The sequence below is a fragment of the Melanerpes formicivorus genome, unplaced genomic scaffold (assembly GCF_026170545.1).
Source record: "Melanerpes formicivorus ecotype bairdi unplaced genomic scaffold, bMelFor1.0.p_v2 SCAF_16, whole genome shotgun sequence".
NCBI lineage: Eukaryota > Metazoa > Chordata > Aves > Piciformes > Picidae > Melanerpes > Melanerpes formicivorus.
In genome coordinates, this window is record NW_027142368.1 from 6,197,718 (window position 1) to 6,215,600 (window position 17,883).

General features: G+C 40.2%; 1 protein-coding gene across 7 annotated transcripts in view; it reads left to right on the forward strand.

The window, feature by feature from the left end:
• KIAA1549L (KIAA1549 like) overlaps positions 1 to 17,883 on the forward strand; it is a 113,195-nt gene that overhangs the window by 26,299 nt on the left and 69,013 nt on the right. The gene's annotated exons all lie outside the window — the stretch shown is intronic.

Here is a 17,883-nt window from a genome sequence, read left to right on the forward strand (position 1 = left end):
CATTAAATACCTGCCAGAGGCTCACACACAATGAATTACTGTCCAAAGCTGAGTCTCCAAGTCCTGACTCCATTTCAGAGTTGCAGAAATCCCTCACACGATTCCCTTGGGTGCTGAATGTGCAGGATACACAAAAAGAAAGTGTCTTTGATCTCTGATTTAACTACTGTATGCTTAATTAAAGTCTGTTAGTAGAAAAGAGATCAGAATTTTGATTTATGAATTTTGATTAGCAGCATGGTGAGGCTGTGTTTTGTGGCAGAGGCTGTTGCAGTACTGAAGCATTCTGTGACGTGGATGTAGGTGAGTGAGTTTCTAAGACACCCATTCAAAACCCGTCGTTCTAAGTGGTAGATAATTGCAGCACATGCACTGTTAGCTGGTAACATTCAGGTGAATACCTTCTTCCTCTATCAAAATGCAACCCAGGGCACTGCCTTGAACAGCCTCATTTTTGGAAGAAATGTGGAATCTGTTCACATTCTGATCATTTTTATAATGCCTATTTTAATAGTTTTATTTTATATAATTTTGTATTACATTTGTCTGTCTTGTGGAAATGGCTACTGCCCTCTGAGACAGTCTTAAAGAAATACCCAGTCTTTTTCACATGCTCTGTCAACTTCTTTTTTAAGTTGAATCCATTTGATCCTTTCCCTTAATAACAAATCTATTGTCTGATGTCAGAGAGTACTGCAGCCCTTTTTCAGCTTGCCAGTTTGAGTCTCAGTCTTTCTTTATATTTCATCGTTGTCCACCCAGTAAAGTTGGTTTTAGGGCTCTGCTGTCACAATGCATAAATGAGGCAGCATTTCCACTTGTACTTGGAAACGAGTTGTCTAAAATGTGTGGATGCATAATTTTCACTTTTATGATCCCAGCAAATCAGTTCTTTTCTCACACTTCCTCTGGCACACACCATCCACATACTGCCCATCTCCTTCTTACCTGCCTGTCCTACCCGTGTTTCTCTTGCTCTGGCTCATGAAAGCTCCTTTGGCTGGGCACAGCCTCTGCTGGCTTTATGTGGAAGCTCTTCTGTTCTGTTCTGAGAGTGGAAAGGGACCATAACACCCTGGGGATGCTGCTGGTGCCCCTTGAGTTCTACAGTCAGGGTTTACTCCAATGGAACTGCTACTCTTTTTCTAAGCATTTAAATTTATCCCTAAGAGAAATCACGAGTTCTTTCTTAAAATAATGCCTTCCAAACAAGATGATCACAAATAACAAAAGCATTTATGTGGTAAATAATAGCAAGAAAACTTTATGCCCTTGTTTCCATGAAGAATATGTACATGTTTAAGTGATTATGAACAAGATTGAAGTGGACAGATCTTTCCTTGGCATGATGTAACTGTTACATCAGTGAATTGACCCTGATTTAGGTAAAAATCTGACCAGTTTGACCTAGTGTAAGTGATTAATAGGTATTTCAGTGAAACCTTGACCCTGGTCCTGACTCTCTTGGTTTCAGTGTGTGAATCAGAGGTAACTCTACATTCAATGCAGAGGAAACAAATATGCTATTGGCTTGCATTATAGGCAAACTACTTGATAAACGCTTTGGAGTATAACTTAAACAAAAGGACTACTTTCATTGTAGAGTCTTTTGAAGAGAAGAATAACAGTCATTTCTCCTGATTTAATGCTGAATGGTACAAAAAAAAAAGAAAGCAAAAAAGCAGCATACATATCAAGTCACCCAGCTCTAGAAAAGCACAGATCTCTCAGAAACCAGGGTCAAGCCAAAAATACAGATAATTGGAGGCACATCAAAACCCCTTCTGTAAATGAAAAGCGTTTGTTCAAAATGTGCATTTTGTCTGATTTTCTTCTGCAGGAAAATCATCTCTTAACCATGGATATTTCTGCTAAATGGGATAGTCATTGCATTCAACAGGAAGAAAGGAAAATACAAATCCTACTGGTTTTTTAATGACTTGATTCAACTTTTTTAACCCAATGCAATCAATAGCTGATTTTTCTTCATTCACCAGAAATGATTACACCTTCCCACCTAGCACCAACTCCGCTGGAAATGTCTGTAGAGTACATTGCTTTCCACACTGACAGTTTTAAGACTGGTGGGGTTTTTTTTTGTTTTGTTTTGTGTGTTTGTTTCATTTTTAAATGCAGATCCTGGGATTATTTGCATTGGGACTTTGATGCTTTGTAATGTTCTGATCCAGTGTGATAGTCTTTGATGGAGCTTTACTGTCTATACAGATCTGGATAAATTGTGATTGAGTTGAGGCAACAGTCCATGTGTCTTACCTTACTAAGGTTTAGTGTTTGTACATATTCTGCATATAGTTTGGTGCACATCCCATATATAAACCTCTGACAGAGATGAATGGGAAAAGATTATCTTGCTTCCACAAGATCTTCATCAGAAAAGTGAATCTCATCTTTAATTTTTTATTTGGGGAATGGACTTTTGTTAAGGACAGCATCCTCAGTGATAAACATGAAACAATAAATGGTGTACATAGCAAGTATGGGAAATAAATGGTATCAAGAGGATATTAAAAAGACAGTGAACAAACATCTTAATTCCTGGTTGCTATCCAGTTCCTCTGCTGAATAAGGCAAGGATTGGGAGGAAACAGTGGCATGTCTGTGTGCAATCAAAGGCTGTTGTGGAGGAACAGTTTCTAATTTTGGAGTACTTGACTTTCCAGTTTGAGTAACATTTATAGTATCAGGTTTTAGTGTTTGATTAAATGTGATATTCAGCACAGTTGTGCAAAATCTTTATGTTATGTCAGTAAAAATAATAGATAGGGAGAACATGGTGTTCTCAAATCCAGGACTTTGAGTGAAGTCTTCTGACTTTGATGTTGTATGTGTTCTCTAACTTGTTGTGAGACCCTTGAGATGTTACCCTAGCACCTGTTTCTCAGCTTCCCTGAGGCAGGTGTCTTTATAAAATAGGGCAGGTAATGCATCATTAAATAACAGGATTTTGTAATGGTAGTTTATATTTTAGGGTATGAAATGATCAGCTTTTTATTGCATATAGATGAATGACCTCTGCTTCATTTTGCATACAGCATAATTCCTGAGTTCACCCTTTCTCAATTTTCTTTGTGAAATGCCATTACAGGATGTGTAAAAAGTAAATAAACACTTAGGTACTGATTATGGAATAATTTCCATTAGGATAGTGAAGTGTCACTCAGTTTTTCGCCTACCTTCAATGGCATACACATACAGTGTTTGGGTCTGTATGAAGATCACAGGATGATTTAATTACATTTATTTGAAAAACTTATTTTTGGAACACCTAAACTAAATATATTGCTTTGTAACCTTCTGTGCACTACAGCTGGGAGGATTGTTTTGCCACGGGATGGTTGGTTTGCTCTCCTTCAGGCTTCCAATAAACGAAAATCATTGTCAGGTAGCATCAGATGTATCTCTGAGAGAAGCTAATCTCATGTACTAACAATTTTACTTTATATTGCCATTAATTTTACTTTAATCAAAGTATCTGTTTTCTTATTATATAATCATTTTGAAGCTACCAGACAAGAGTAAAGATTTTTTCTTTCAGTGAGGAGAATGGTCTTAGTAAGTTGTCTGAGCTGTAGAGCCTTAGGAGACAGGATGGCAGCCATCTCAAAATGGCTGGTTATAATGTCCAGGAATATTCTCAGGCCATTCTCCAAGGCAGCATCTTTTCACAATAAACCTGCCTTTGTATGGCCTGTAATTCTAGCAGGCCATTAAGTGAGTGATAATTGAGGAAAATTTGCAGTCCATTTTGTTTTGACCTAATTGGCAATCCATTTCTAAGGCTATTATCACTTCATCCTTCTCCAACAGGTTGTTCACTTGAGTTATGCTGTCAGTCCTCATTCATGCTGATCTTGCTGACAGGGTAATTATTAAAGTATGTCATACCATTAGTAAAGATGGAATATTGCATAATGTGTGTTTTCATGTCACTTAAGGGCTAAAAAGGAGTTCTTTATGATGATACAGAAATCACTGCTGTAGGTAAAAACACTTACTAGAAAGCTTCCACTTGTTTGGCATCTCCTTGCTTTTTTAGGATTTATGGTAGAAAAGGTATTAAGTGACCTGAAGCAAAAAGTGTTATGGAATGCTGTTTAATGGATGTCACAGTTAAAACCATAAAACATGGACAACACCTTTTACATGGTGCTCTGCTGCAGAGAGGCTTGGTGGGAATGGTGAGACTGGCGTGCACAGAAGTGAGTGGGGATGTCTGGATACAGAAGGAATGGAGAAGATGGCAGAAAAAGGATGTCAGATCTAAACACACATCAGGACACTGTGATTAGGAGGAGCCTACAGACAAGAATGAAGGATGCATGGTAAACAGGGAAACACTGAGCTCTTCATTGACACATAATTGCAGAAAAATGAAGAGAAGGCTGGAGCCAGCTCTAAAATCACACCCAAGTCCAGCATTGGGCTGCAAGCCTGGGAGAGGCTGGGGATGTGGTGGGGCTTGTCCCCACTGTTGCTGTGGGGAGCTTGGTCCAGGTGTTGCTGTGGCAGGTGCACCTTGTGGAGCCTTTTGCAGGCTCCTGTGTGTCAGCGTGAGGCTTAGAGGGGCTGAGTGAGTGAAACCAGTTTTATCTTTAAAATAACATAATCTTTAAATCATCCCATTCTGAAGCTCATGTTGAGCTGCATTAAACTCTGGCTCCAGCACAGCAAATGTATTTGCTATGCTGTGACCTTGCAGCGTCTGTAAGGTGACAGTGTAGCATGGCTGATACAGCACAGCTATTTTCACGTCTGATACAGTGCCCTGTAGAAAGAGCTGTCTGAAAAGAAGTAATGGGAGTATGCCAGATATTGTGAGGGGAGGGAGAGTATTTAAAAGTTTGGGCAGGAGGTCAGCAGTGGGTGTAGGTCACATTTCAGGCATGGTCCTTGTGTTTAGCATTTATTCCTTTTGCTGTGTCGTTTCTCCATCTACGATAAACAAAACCAAACCCTAACGCCATGTGCACTTTGCTACCACGGGCCTTGTTTTTTTTTGGCATTCAGCACAGCTGCTGTGCAGAGGGTAGTGGTGGCTTTGGGAGTGAGGACCTCCCTGGTCAAGAAGGGCAGCTACTACCTTTCAGCCCCACAAAGCTTCAGTTTCTTTGTCCTGCTCAGAAAGCCCTTTGTGATCTTTCCCTTCTCCTTCCAACGGGATACAGCTACTGAAAGACAAAGCTCTGATTTCTCCAGGCTTCTGAGAGTCAAGCTGGAGGAGCAGGCTGGAGTGCATGCAAAGAGATGGTGGCATCCATGTCTTTTGTGGCTCTTTTGAAGGCAAAAGAATTAGGATAAACTCCTGGGTGTTACCATCATAGGGATTTTATGAGTTTTAATCCTCTCTTCTCTAGCTGATGGGGAAGAGATGTGATCTGTGTGATATCATTCAGGGAGTAAAAGAAAATGCATGATTGTCCTGCAAGTCAGATCAGCATTTCTAAAGATTTTGTGTCTTGATATGACTACTAATTAAAAAGGTAAATAATTAATATTTAAAAGAATAACAAATATTTTTGTGTATTTGTCAGTCAAGCATTAAATGTACCATCTCTGCACCAAGGTGTGTTTACTACCATAACTGAGCTTCCGGTTGTCTGCCTGAAATGTGGCTGGTACTACTACCCTTTGATGACATTTGAGCATCTCTGGGTCTTTGGTCTAAGCACATAAAAGATTCAATTTGGCCATTGTTTGTTTGAACTGGTAGTAGAGTCAAAAACTCCACCTGGCACTGTGACAAAATAAATGCGCCCCACCACGGAGTTGCAGTGATGAACTGACACTAGAAGCAAAAGGCGGAGGGAACGGGCTTGTGATGCTGACAGTTCAGACTTGTATAACCACTTCACCTCAGACTTGTGTGGATTACTCTGTCCTTAAGTTTCTTCAGGCTTTAAGGAAACCAAAAATGTAAACTATCATCAAGATGTATTTGTGCTTTGACCTTTGCATGCGCACAACAATCAGTCAGTGTGTCCACAATGAAATGACTTCTCTCTAGAAAAGCAGTATTTGCTACTTTCTTGTGTTGTTTTCCCAGTACAAGTGGCAGATGATTTTAAAATTACTTCTAATTTGCTAAGGAATCATGGGGAACCATTAATGATAATGGGAAAACAAGCCTACTTCTGCCTCATGAATTGGCATGCATTATGCCTGGTAAACTGAAAAGAAAGAACAATATTTTAATAGTCTAAAAAAAAGATTGTCAGTTGCTATGTACTTTTTTTCTGAGGAATTTGAGATGGTATTCCCAGGACCTGTCAATCTGCAATTGTCTGTGGATTCATAGTGATACATGGAAGAAATGAGTGCATTATATATTCTTTTGAAGTAAGTTACAAAAAAAGTTGTACTTTCATTTAGAAGCAAATTTAACAAGCACGTGTCATATCACTTCACTCTTACACCAGTAAAAGGAACATGTAGCTTTCAGTGGGTAAGCAGGTTGATGATAAATATGAATGTATTTGACCTTCTAAGTGCTTTGGAGGATTGAGCTGTAAATTTTCTCCATCTTGAATCAGTCCAAAATTGAGTGCCTGCCTCTTGAAGTTCCTTTTCCTGTCATTTCGGTGCACGCATTCTGTAGGACTCTGCTGTGGGACGTTCTGTAGAAGCAGTGATGCTCTGATCTCTGTGTTCTTACCTTGTGCCACACTCTCTGCTTCTATCCCTGAAAGAAATGATGTGGGTTTAGTAAAGGATGAATTTTCTGTTGGATTCAAGACAGCAGCTTGTATAGACCAGTTCTGAAATAAAAGTAAGTATTGGTTTTATTCATGTGGCTTGATTTTCCTTCCCTTTTTTCACTTCAGGCTCCAGGGTGATCTATGCCTGCTGTGAGGTGTATGACCCATAGATTGTGGCCAGCGTGGCAGCTTCCTAAAGGGCTTCTGCTGGTACTTTGGGAACATATGTAGCATTTCAGGCTGGGGAAGTATCTGTCCTAGAGGAGAAATTTGTTTTGCAGCATGAACTAGCAGGAGAAAAATGGTCATTGCAGTGTGAAGCAGATGCTGTGTGGAGGCTGGGTTACTTAGCTAGAGCCAGGGGAAAAGAATACCAAACCATCTCTCTCCAAAGTCATGCAAATCAGCTGGCCATGACTTCACTCATGGCACAGTACTGGTTTTAAAGTTAATCAAGATTTGTGCTGGAGAGCAGAAAGACGAGAGTGTGCCACAGAAAATCTGGATAAACTCTGTTAAACCCCAGGCAGAATTTACAAAGCTGATGGCTAGAGGGTGTGTGAACAGGAGTGGCTGCTCTCTTCTGGGTCTTTCATGAGAATGTTTCAGACAACTGGGCATGCAAAAGCACTTTCCCTTTGTAATGTAAAGCAGATACTGTTTTGTTCCTCCTTGTGGTTCTAGGTAAAATAATTACCTTGTTAAATTAGTGTAGGAAGGGCGAAGCAGGGCAATTGTCCTTCTGCTTCTCCTGTTGCATGGTATGCTTGGCCACAGCTGCTTAATCCAGTTTGGAATTTGGGGTGATCACCAAATTCAAACTAAAGAGCAGGGGTGATACAATCTTGTACAGACTTAGCCATTTTAGAAGAAAGCCGTTCTATCAGTCTTCCACTTGTAACTCTTATTCTCTTGAGTGAGATCCTGAGAGACAATTCTTCATCTGCTGTCATTTCAAGAATTTATGAAAATATGTATTTTTATGCCCTATCTTTTAATGCCATGAAATTTTAATGAGCAGCCACTGGGAATTAGCACTGTGACATTAGTTCTGGGTGAATACTTTGTAAAATCTTGCCCCTCTGTGTGCAGGAAAGTTTGTTCTTGCTTTCAGTAGAAACGCAGCAACTTTATTCCATTTGTCAGAAGAAAATATTTGTTTTCTCTCACCCTAGCCTTTTTCTGTGAATGATCTGGTTTTATTTCCAGTGTACAAACACATCAGTTTTGATAGTTAATGGTTTCTTAATAGATCTGTATCCAAAATGAGCATCCGAGTCAGAGCGATTATATATAGAAATATGTATTTCCCTTCCGTGAGTCTATTTAGGTGTCAACAAGCTCAATTTATAACCATTAGCTGATTTCCACATTGTTTGCTAGAAGCTGTTACTGTGAGAGGGTCAAAGGTTGGGCTTGTTTGTGTTGCAGTTAATGGGCACAGTCAAGCGTAGTGAGAACCTTCTCCAAGGGAGGGGTAGGAGAGGACGTTTGCTAACCCAGAGGCTGGAGGTCAGCTGCTAGAGAGAGCTTGGCCATAAACATCAAAGAATGCTGGCAGGCTTGAGGACTTGAAGTGGATGGTCCCAAAGCTGTGCTTGCTGCACTGTGCTATGTGGTAGTTACATAGCAATACATATATCATGTTTTTGGGTGTCTGTGGTTAGCAGTGCCTTTGTTAAACTTGGACTGATGCAGCTTGGGTGTGTGTGTGTGTCTTGTGTGTGTGCGTGTGTTAAGATAATGCTAACTTTCACATTTAATAGGGAGTTAACCTAATGATCTCTTATCCGCATAGCTTGTCCTGTTGACAATATCTGATGCTCTTTCTTACCACTGTTTCAAATTCACTGCTGTGTTTTGCATCTGGCACTGCAGTATAAGTTTATGTTGGACATGGGCTGGTTTCTTCTAATTGTTGGGTCTATGGCCTGACTTGAGACACCAATCGCAAACATTTAAGGAGGACTGCTCTGTAAGGTGTTGTAGGACAGAGAGTGCTTTAATGGCCCAGCTCTCAGAGCATCCATGACTCCTCTCAGCTGAGAGCAAAAGTGAGAAGTCTCCAGGAGATCTTTCTGTGTGGGTCCTGGAGCATAGGGAAGATGCCTAGGTCTGAGCCAAGGGCAGAACAAGGCTCTGGTTACAAATGCCAAGTGCTTTTAATCTAGGATGTTTTGACACTCTTGCTGCAGGTATGTATGCCTTTTGTTCCACTGCTCATACTTCACTTCCATATTCCTGAGGCTACAGATAGGAGCCTACAGCAATAACAGTCCAACATTCAACCTTTCAGTAAACACTATTTGCAGCAAAATGTGGTTCTTCACTAGGAGATGGATTATTTTGTCTTTACCTAATGAGAATATATGGCATTATGTGAGTAAGCAAACTATCTAATCCAAGTGCTTTAGAAGAGTAATGGGCCCTCTTGTTTTCACTCTGGCCAAACCAGGGGAAGAAAAAAGGCAATTTGCTTCAGATGAACTTCCATAACATCTCCATTTTGAGTCAATCAGCCCTCTCACAAGTGTTTCAGATTGACATGCAAAAGAATGTTTAACTAAATCTTCCTGTTATTTATATTCAGATTACTTATTCTCTAAGCTTGCCTAAAAACAAAAAGAAAGAAAAAAAAAAGAAAGTTTTCTTTAAAAATGAAAATTTAAAATGCTTATTTTTGGAAGTGTTTCCTTGTGATTTTTTTTTTAAACAAATGGTTTAAATGGATTAAATAATTAAAACTTGCTGTTTCAAATTCCAAATAAAATAGAATAAAATTATTCTCCATTATCCTCCTCAGCTGGTTTGGAATCACACCCTGGATTTTTCTGGCCTGATTTTAAATCCAGCACAGTTTCAGTCCAGCATATGCTTGCAAATCAAGTATATTTATTTTCACAAGCTGGTGTCACTTCAGTATTAAATCTTGCTCAGTTGTCTACTCGAAGGAGGGATGTACTCAGGACTTGGTTTTTTTTTTGTTTAGGGTGAGAAAAATGATTAAATTTTGAAAAGAGCAGCACAATATCTAAATGTTACTGAAAAAATATTTTTAATTTATTATTTTTGAAAGGAGAAATCACAGAGGACAAATATCTGTGCTCTGCATGAACATGTTGATTGTTGTGTGCCTGACAGCTTGTAAATGCCATGTCCTTATTAGGTGTTTAGAAAATTATTTTCAGCCACTTCATCTAATGACTAGCTTGCAAACTAAGCCTCTCTTTTGAAGACTGTATGATTTATGTGCACATAACTGCTCTTGCTGCACTTTCCAAGTCAGTGAGCCATGTTTCAAAACACCACGACTGACTTCAGTCAGTTGCAGTAGCCTAAAACAGTTAGCAAAGCTTTCTAGTTTCATGCCTGTTTTATGCTGCCAGAAATCCCCCAGATACTTTGCCCTTTCTTGGAATGGAATGGAATGGAATGGAATGGAATGGAATGGAATAGAATAGAATAGAATAGAATAGAATAGAATAGAATAGAATAGAATAGAATAGAGTAGAATAGAATAGAATTAAGCAGGTTGGAAAAGACCTTTGAGATCACTGAGTCCAACCTATCATCCAACACCATCTAATCAACTAAACCATGGCACCAAGCGCCCCATCCAGTCTCTTCCTAAGTACCTCCAGTGATGGTGACTCCACCACCTCCCTGGACAGCGCATGCCAATGGCCAATCACTCTTTCTATGAAGAACTTCTTCCTAACATTCAGCCTTTGGGTGGTGGGTGCTCCATCCCCTGTTTTTGCTGCTGGGTGCTGCCTTTCCCATGCCATTACTTTGCTCCTTGTTGCCTTCCAGGTGTCATCATTGCAACTCTCTTCCACAGTGTATTTCAGTATTGCTTGCCTGGCCTTAAATCATGGCATGGTGGCATTTTCCTTGTGAGTTTGGTTGCTGTCTCCCTCTGAACTACAAGAGGGATGAGAGTCTGAAGCCCTCTTGATAGTAACTGGGATTACTGGGCATTGTGAGGCTGGTGAGAGGGGGAAGAAACAAAATAAAACACTTTCAAGGCCCCTAGCACTATGATAAATCTCTGAGAATCCTTCATATTGCATTAATGTGTTTATGTATTTCTGAAGCTGGAGACCAAGCTACCATATAAATCTTTAATGCTGTGTACATGTGCAAAATTTTATATTACTGTTTAGTGACCTCATTGTAGAGGCATGGTGAGAAGAAATCTCATAGGAGCAAAATAGTCTTCATTCCCTCCTCCTCCATTTATATCTTTATTTTCTTAGAGATTAATTGCTGTGTTCAGCAACAGATATGCTTTAGGCCAAATAGCTGAAAGGCATGTATTTAGCATCATACTTTGGGGACACCAGTTCCACAGTCTTTGTAGAAATGGCTTATCTGTCAAGTGATGAGCAGCCTCAGGCCACTGCTAGGGGTATGCAGCTCAGGAAATCAGGTTGCTCTGTTTTTGTGACTGGGTCTGGAATTTAGTCTGCATCCCAGCAGAGGGACCACACTTGAAGAAACTGCAGGCCACGAAGGACTAGTTTTGGTGTGAGGGAAGTTGCAGTTAAATCGCTGGTGAGTGTTCCCATAAATTCCCACAGCAAGCATGGTTTGGCTGCAAGTCAGTTCAGCGCTTGAAGCATTGCAGTGCAGAATGCCTGAACTCTCACAGAAGACTGCACATGCTAATTTGTTTTTAATCATGGAGCCCTTCGCCGCACTGGGGGGGACTCACTGGATGGTGTTTGTTGCCTCCCAAATGTTTTTTTCACTTAGCTTGCTATGGAATTTCTTGAGTATCCAAAATGCATACCTCTAGGCACGTTGTGTGATGCTAGGCAGTGTGACAGCATGACTAATGTGCATTTACAATTAAATAGTTTCTGAAGATTTCTTTTTACATATGATAGTGCCAAGAGATTTCAAAGACTTTGATGTTGACAGTTACAGTAATTACACTGCATCCATTATGTTGTTCTTGGTAAATTAGATTTCGTGAGCAGGGAAGCAGTCTCCTATTTGAATCTGCTGTCTGTAATCTACTCAATACCTTTTCTAGATACTGTATGTTGATCTGCTGAGTATAACATTTTAAATTGGGGCTGTTTTTCTTCTGCCTAGATTACTTGCATATATAGATATATTACACTTTGTTACTGATTCTTAATGTGTTTGGATCTACATGATGGATGGTGATGCCTGGAGAGTGAAGGCAATTAAAAAGTAGCTTACAGGGGAAAAAAAAGCTACAGCCAGGAGCTTCAGAAATAGATAAAAATAACTATATTTCTTGGTGGAATTCAGAATGTATAACTTCCCTGTAGTTGGATCCATGTACTGCTTTCCATGTCTTTTACATCTGGCCTGACTGCTTGTACTGCTGAGTGATCTCGGATTTCTCATCTAGATTTCCTGTGTCTTGTTAGCCTTGTGGCTAGAATCAATCAATCAATCAATCAATCAAAATGTAAACACTATTTCTTGGGTTTTAAACAATACCCACATTTTCAAGGGCACCTCCTGCCCCTTGCTCAGTGGGTTTGAGATGCAGTTAATTGCTGAAGCACGTACAGTTGCAGTGGGTCTGATGCATCCCTGCCCTGCTGCTCTTGCAGCTGTTTGCAGCTGTGCCAAGCAAGTTCACAGTGCTGTCAGATCAGAAGATAAGTGTTTATTCTTGTTTGCATTAAAGCTGATTTATAGAACTGCTGTAGAAAGAATGGGCTTTAAAACAGGAGTCAAGATAAAATGCTAGCACTTTGTCCTCTCCTGTGACGAAAGGGTATGAAGTGACTGGAGTTTAAATGAGCTTTGTGCTTGCTTTATAAAAATGCAAGTGACAGCAGTGGGTTCAGGGCACGAGGGATTAGCTTTACTATGTTTACAACAGGTTGGAATGTATTTATATAATTAAAAAAAACCCAAGTGGAGTAGCAAGAAAGGCCATATCTTGATTGAAATAGTCTTCATAAACGAATTGAATTGGCAGGTTGGATAAGCTCCTGGTCTTCTTTTTCCCTCTCCTGCTGTTCAAAACCTTAGTTGGGTGATAGGAAAATTGTGCTCTCATGACAGAATGCAACTAGTCACACACAGGGAGCCAGAGCTTAAACATACCCTGGCTCACCCTGTAGTTTAGGTTCCCTTTTCCATCCAGTGCTGTGGTACAGCATTGTTTCTTCATCGTGGGGATAAATGCGTACCATTAATTTTTTAGCTTCAAGCTAAATTTCGTTCTGCCAGCAAGCAATTTTTCATAGCAATGCAGCCTTACAGTGATAGCTGCAAACTGAGATGCTGTGATTGATGCTAGTAAGTCATGCAATACACCATGTTCTGTTGTCAAAATTTATTTTTGTTGCTGTTAACCTTTCAATATATGCCTAGGCAGAATTTTAAATAATCGCTGCAATAAAAGAAGCTTTTGGACGAGAAACATGGTGTCTGGTGGGTTGCAGAAAGGGAGTGTGGCTGAAGTCTATTTATTACTTTGAAATTACAGTTTCTGAGGTGACAGGTTTTTGATTTGTGCAGAAAATTGTTATAGTTTAGTTTTTTTAATTGGAATTCTGGATACATCCCTTGTACTACTTTAGGTATCACCTGATAATGAAAAAGCAGTAGCCAGTGAAGAATGGCATGAATTATTAGTCTTTATTTAAGATTCTAATCAGTTTTAGTAAAACCAGGAGAAAGAAATTAATGAGCAAGTCAACAAGACAAACCTTTTGGCTGTGACCAGAATTTACAATCTCAGTTCTGCTTACTCCTGCAAATGAAGCATATGCCTTCGGTGTAAGGTAATTCAAAATAGCACCTGCCTTGTAGCTGAGACACCAAGGTCTCTTCTGTCCCTCTCCTGGGGCCAAAGGAGTCTCCAGCAGGTTGAGGGACTGCTTTGAGAATGGTGTTCTTGGCATGCTTGGGTTACACAGATGCAAATGAACATTTTGGGTCATCACTGGGGATCTGTTGCTGATGCTTGGATCTGAACTGGCCTTGGCCATAAATAATTGTGAATCCAGAATGTCTCCTGGTGATGATTTTTAACTTTTTTTTAGTATTTCCCCCCTACAGCTAAATTCCTTTGCTGTTGTGCAAAAAGACTTTCTGCTTGACAAACTTTTGCCCAAGAAGCTCTAATTCTGCATTAACTCTGTGCTGGCTTGCCTTTGCTCTGCAGGTCATCCAGTCTTCTACTCATGGCTCTCAGAGCATTACAAAGGGGCACGAAAGCAGGCAGTTGGTGTAGTTTTGAGAGCTGTTGGTGAGCAGGGTGGGTCTCACAGCCTGTGCTAATGCAGCTTTGGGGGCTTACAGGGGAGAACAGACAGAAGAGAAGGTGGCAAAGCAGTGCCATTTGTGGAAAGAATTTCAAAAATCACAAGGGAGACATATCTGAGCCAAATGGATATCATTAAAAAATACACACACTTGTGCAAGTGTGAGCCTGTGAGCCTCTTCTGATTTACTTTTCCCCCCCCAATATGCTCAGCAGTCACACTTTAACTCTTTACTGTATGCACAGTTTTAGTTCTGCTTAATGGTGGTTCATCCATGAAGTCATCAGTTTACTGCAATGTCCTGATTGATGAAAGAAGAGCAGTTATCTTTGAGTGAAAATTACTTCTGATAAGTATGCCATGTTACCTCTGTGGCTGTGTTTGTGCACACAGGTCCTCATTTTCATGGCATCCAGGCCAGTAAATCTTGACAGTGAGGAAAAGTGGGTATTGAAAAAGTCCCTGGAAGTGGCATAAATCTGACTGAAACAATTTGTGTAAGTGCTGCCCTGATCTGTGCAATAAGTCACCTGTCAGAATGGTTGTGGGAAGAAACTTTCACCTTATGCTTCTCATCTTACCTGGAGCAAAGCCTCGGATGGTCAGGATTTCTTTTTTGTAGCGTGAGGCACTCTAATCTCAACAGTGGTAGTTTGATACCTCAGCAACTCTTAATTGATAGTAAGAGTAATGACTGACTGCACATCCTGACAGTTTTAGCACCTTCTTCCTTCATACCTTTTCATATAGCTTGCTTTCATTTTTTTTTAATACTCTGTGTTGATTAGTTTCCCCCAGATGTCCCCATCTCACTGGAATGATCTCATTTCAACAGCAATACCAGCAGAGAGCAGATTAATAGAAAACCTTAAATGCTGTATAGTGCATGTGTTTGACAGTGTAGTAGTAATGCTCCTAAAGCCCTGATTAGCCTGAGAGCTTTAAAATCCACCTATTCAGTTATCCTTGCAGAAATGCCAAGTGTTTGCATATTCAGACAAAGGAAAAGCTTGTCTGAATATCAGGGCATAGTCCTTCTCTTTTTCTCAAAAGTGACCATGCATGTCTCTAAAGATTAACTGAGTGGTTGGAAAGAAATTAGAGTCTGGTTTGGTTAGGCTGTTTTTGGAAATAGCTTCCAGAAATTTTTAGAGAACAAAATCTTATGAAAGAACAGGAATCATGTGTAGCATTGTAGCAGTACCCAAAGTGGGTCACAGAGCCAGGCTTTTTTTTTTTTGTAGTTTTGTTCTGAGCTACATTAGAAATTGGAAAGAAGATTTTCAGCTGGGGATCTAAGGGGGAAACAATATTAGTAGTTTTCCTACCAGAGCCATTTTTACAGTTCTGTAAATGTGCATGTGCAATGATGGAGCACGTGAGACCCATGAACTAAAGCACAGCAGAAGACAGCCAAGCAAACCAGACTGCTATGGAAGAAAAATATGTCTTATTTCACTTGTTTTAAACTTTTCAGAGGGAGTGTTTTAATGGTTTTCTATCATGAGCCCCAAACCTTTCTGTAGTACTTTGGAGATTTAAATTAGGAGATCTACCAACTTGTGCAGTGCTGGTCAGATACCATCTGGAAATATCCTCTTTTCTTTCTAGTAACACCCTTTGTTCCAGGCAGTGCATCTTGTTTTTGAGAAACCAGCTGTTCCCTTTGCTAACCATTAAATATTTACTGGTGTGACAATGAAAAGTGACTTCAGCTATTACTAAAATATGATTGTGCCTGTAGCAGTGGTCCTTTTTTTTAAATTATTATTGTTGTTGTGTTTTTTAGTACTCCTGTCATTTCAGAGAGAAGTTGTTGTCTAATTAGTTGACAGAAAATGTCAATAACTTTGTCTTAGGAAAAAGAATCAACTTTTTAATACCACATCACTGATCAGTAGTGACATTTTTCACGTTTAGGCAACCAATGCAAGAGCAGAGCTACAGCCTATAAGTACTTGTTGACTTGCTGGAGTGAGTCCAGAGAAGGGCAACAAAGTTGGTGAGCAGTTTGGAACACAAGCCATATGAGGAGAGGCTGAGGGAGCTGGCATTGCTTAGCCTGGAGAAGAGGAGACTCAGGGGTGACCTTATCACTCTCTACAACTACCTGAAGGGAGGTTGTAGACAGGCTGATGATGGTCTCTTCTCCCAGGCAGCCAGTACCAGAACAAGAGGACACAGTCTCAGGCTGTGCCAGGGGTTGAATGTTGAATGTTAGGAAGAAGTTCTATACAGAGAGAGTGATTGCGCTATGGAATGGGCTGCCCGGGGAGGTGGTGGAGGCACTGTCATTGGAGGTTTTCAGGAGGAGACTTGATGGGGTGCTTGGTGCCATGGGTTAGTTGTTTGGGTGGGTTGGATTGGTTGAAGGGTTGGACGCGATGATCTTGAAGGTCTATTCTATTCTATTCTATTCTATTCTATTCTATTCTATTCTATTCTATTCTATTCTATTCTATTCTATTCTATTCTATTCTACATCTACCTGCCCTGTCCTTGTGTTTGGGTCTTTGTGAGCTTTGGGTTTGCTCTGTTTGATGACTGTACTTGCATGTTGATTACTGTAAATTAAATACTGAGCAAGTCTAAAATATAAAACACATGAAGAGAAGTGCAGGAGTACAGCCTGCATGGGCCAGAGCTTGCCATCTGAGGGATGAGGCTTTTCCTGAATGATGAAGAGTTGCCCATCAGATTTTCAGGGAAATAAGTGAGGAGCAGATGCAGGTACCTGTGTCCTGGTGATGGTCTGAATGTGCTCATGGGGAGCCTGGAGCTGGGCTGGGAGCTGAGGTATTTCTCCAGCATTCTTGGGACCTCCACAGTCTGCCAATGTTTCTATGTATTTTTCAGATTCAGGAAAGGATGTCATATATTTGTATTTGTAAAACATTTCTTTGGGATTTTAATTAATGACTGAAAAGTTAGATTTAACTAGGCAGTTTTCAACCTATTCACCAACAGGGACTGGACTCCTGCTTTGTGCTTTTAGTCTCTTGTGCTCTGTCACTGGGGATGGCTGATTTTTTAAACATTTTTTAATTACTGGTAGTGGTGGTGTCCTGTCAGACAAGTACCTGCAGTGATTTCCAGGAGGCAAGAAAGTGAAATGAGCCAAGGTATCGCTATAAACTTGAGCGATTGCCACTTTTATGCAGCAAAGAAGAGATCCTGCAAATAAAGGCCAATGAGCTGTGCAAAGCACAGTGGAAGTAATAGAAAATGGAAATAAATTTTAAACATTTGCATGATAGTTTCTGGCCTGTGCCAAGTCCTCATCTACTGCAGAGCAGGCAAGGAGCTTAAGAATTCATTACCTAGCTGATATGCACAGTTTAGTAAGATCTAATTTTTAATTGTAATGTGTAATGTACTTCATGTTGAGTGTCCTATGACTGCAGGTCATAGCAAAGTTGCAGGCTGATTTGTTGTTTGGAAAAGCTGCTGCTCCATTGTCCTGACTTGACCTCAGGAAGGTCTTTGGCACCTCCCTGGAAAAGGAAAGTTTCCTTCATAGGAAAGTGATTTCCCTCCAACTGAGAGATGTTCATCCATTTGTAAAAAGCAGAGATCAAAGGGAAATGCTGGATTAAAAAGTGAAGCTCTTTTTTTTTTTAAGGGATTTCCTTTAAAATTATAAATTGTGATATTCTAGTACCTAAGAAAGAGCAAATTAAGATGATTAGTATAGAGCTTTCTTCTTAGTTTTTGTGTGTTGAAGTGGAAGCAGGGGGCGGAACCCAACAACAAAACACCAGAGCCCTAGAAAGCAGCGGTCTGTGCTATTCCCTGCCTTCAGTGCTGTCAAGCCTGCTCAGGGATATAGTTTTTCTAATATAAGGAAAAAAAAAATCCATTGTATGTGGACTCCTTCTCAGCAAAAGCTGATGTTTGTAGTC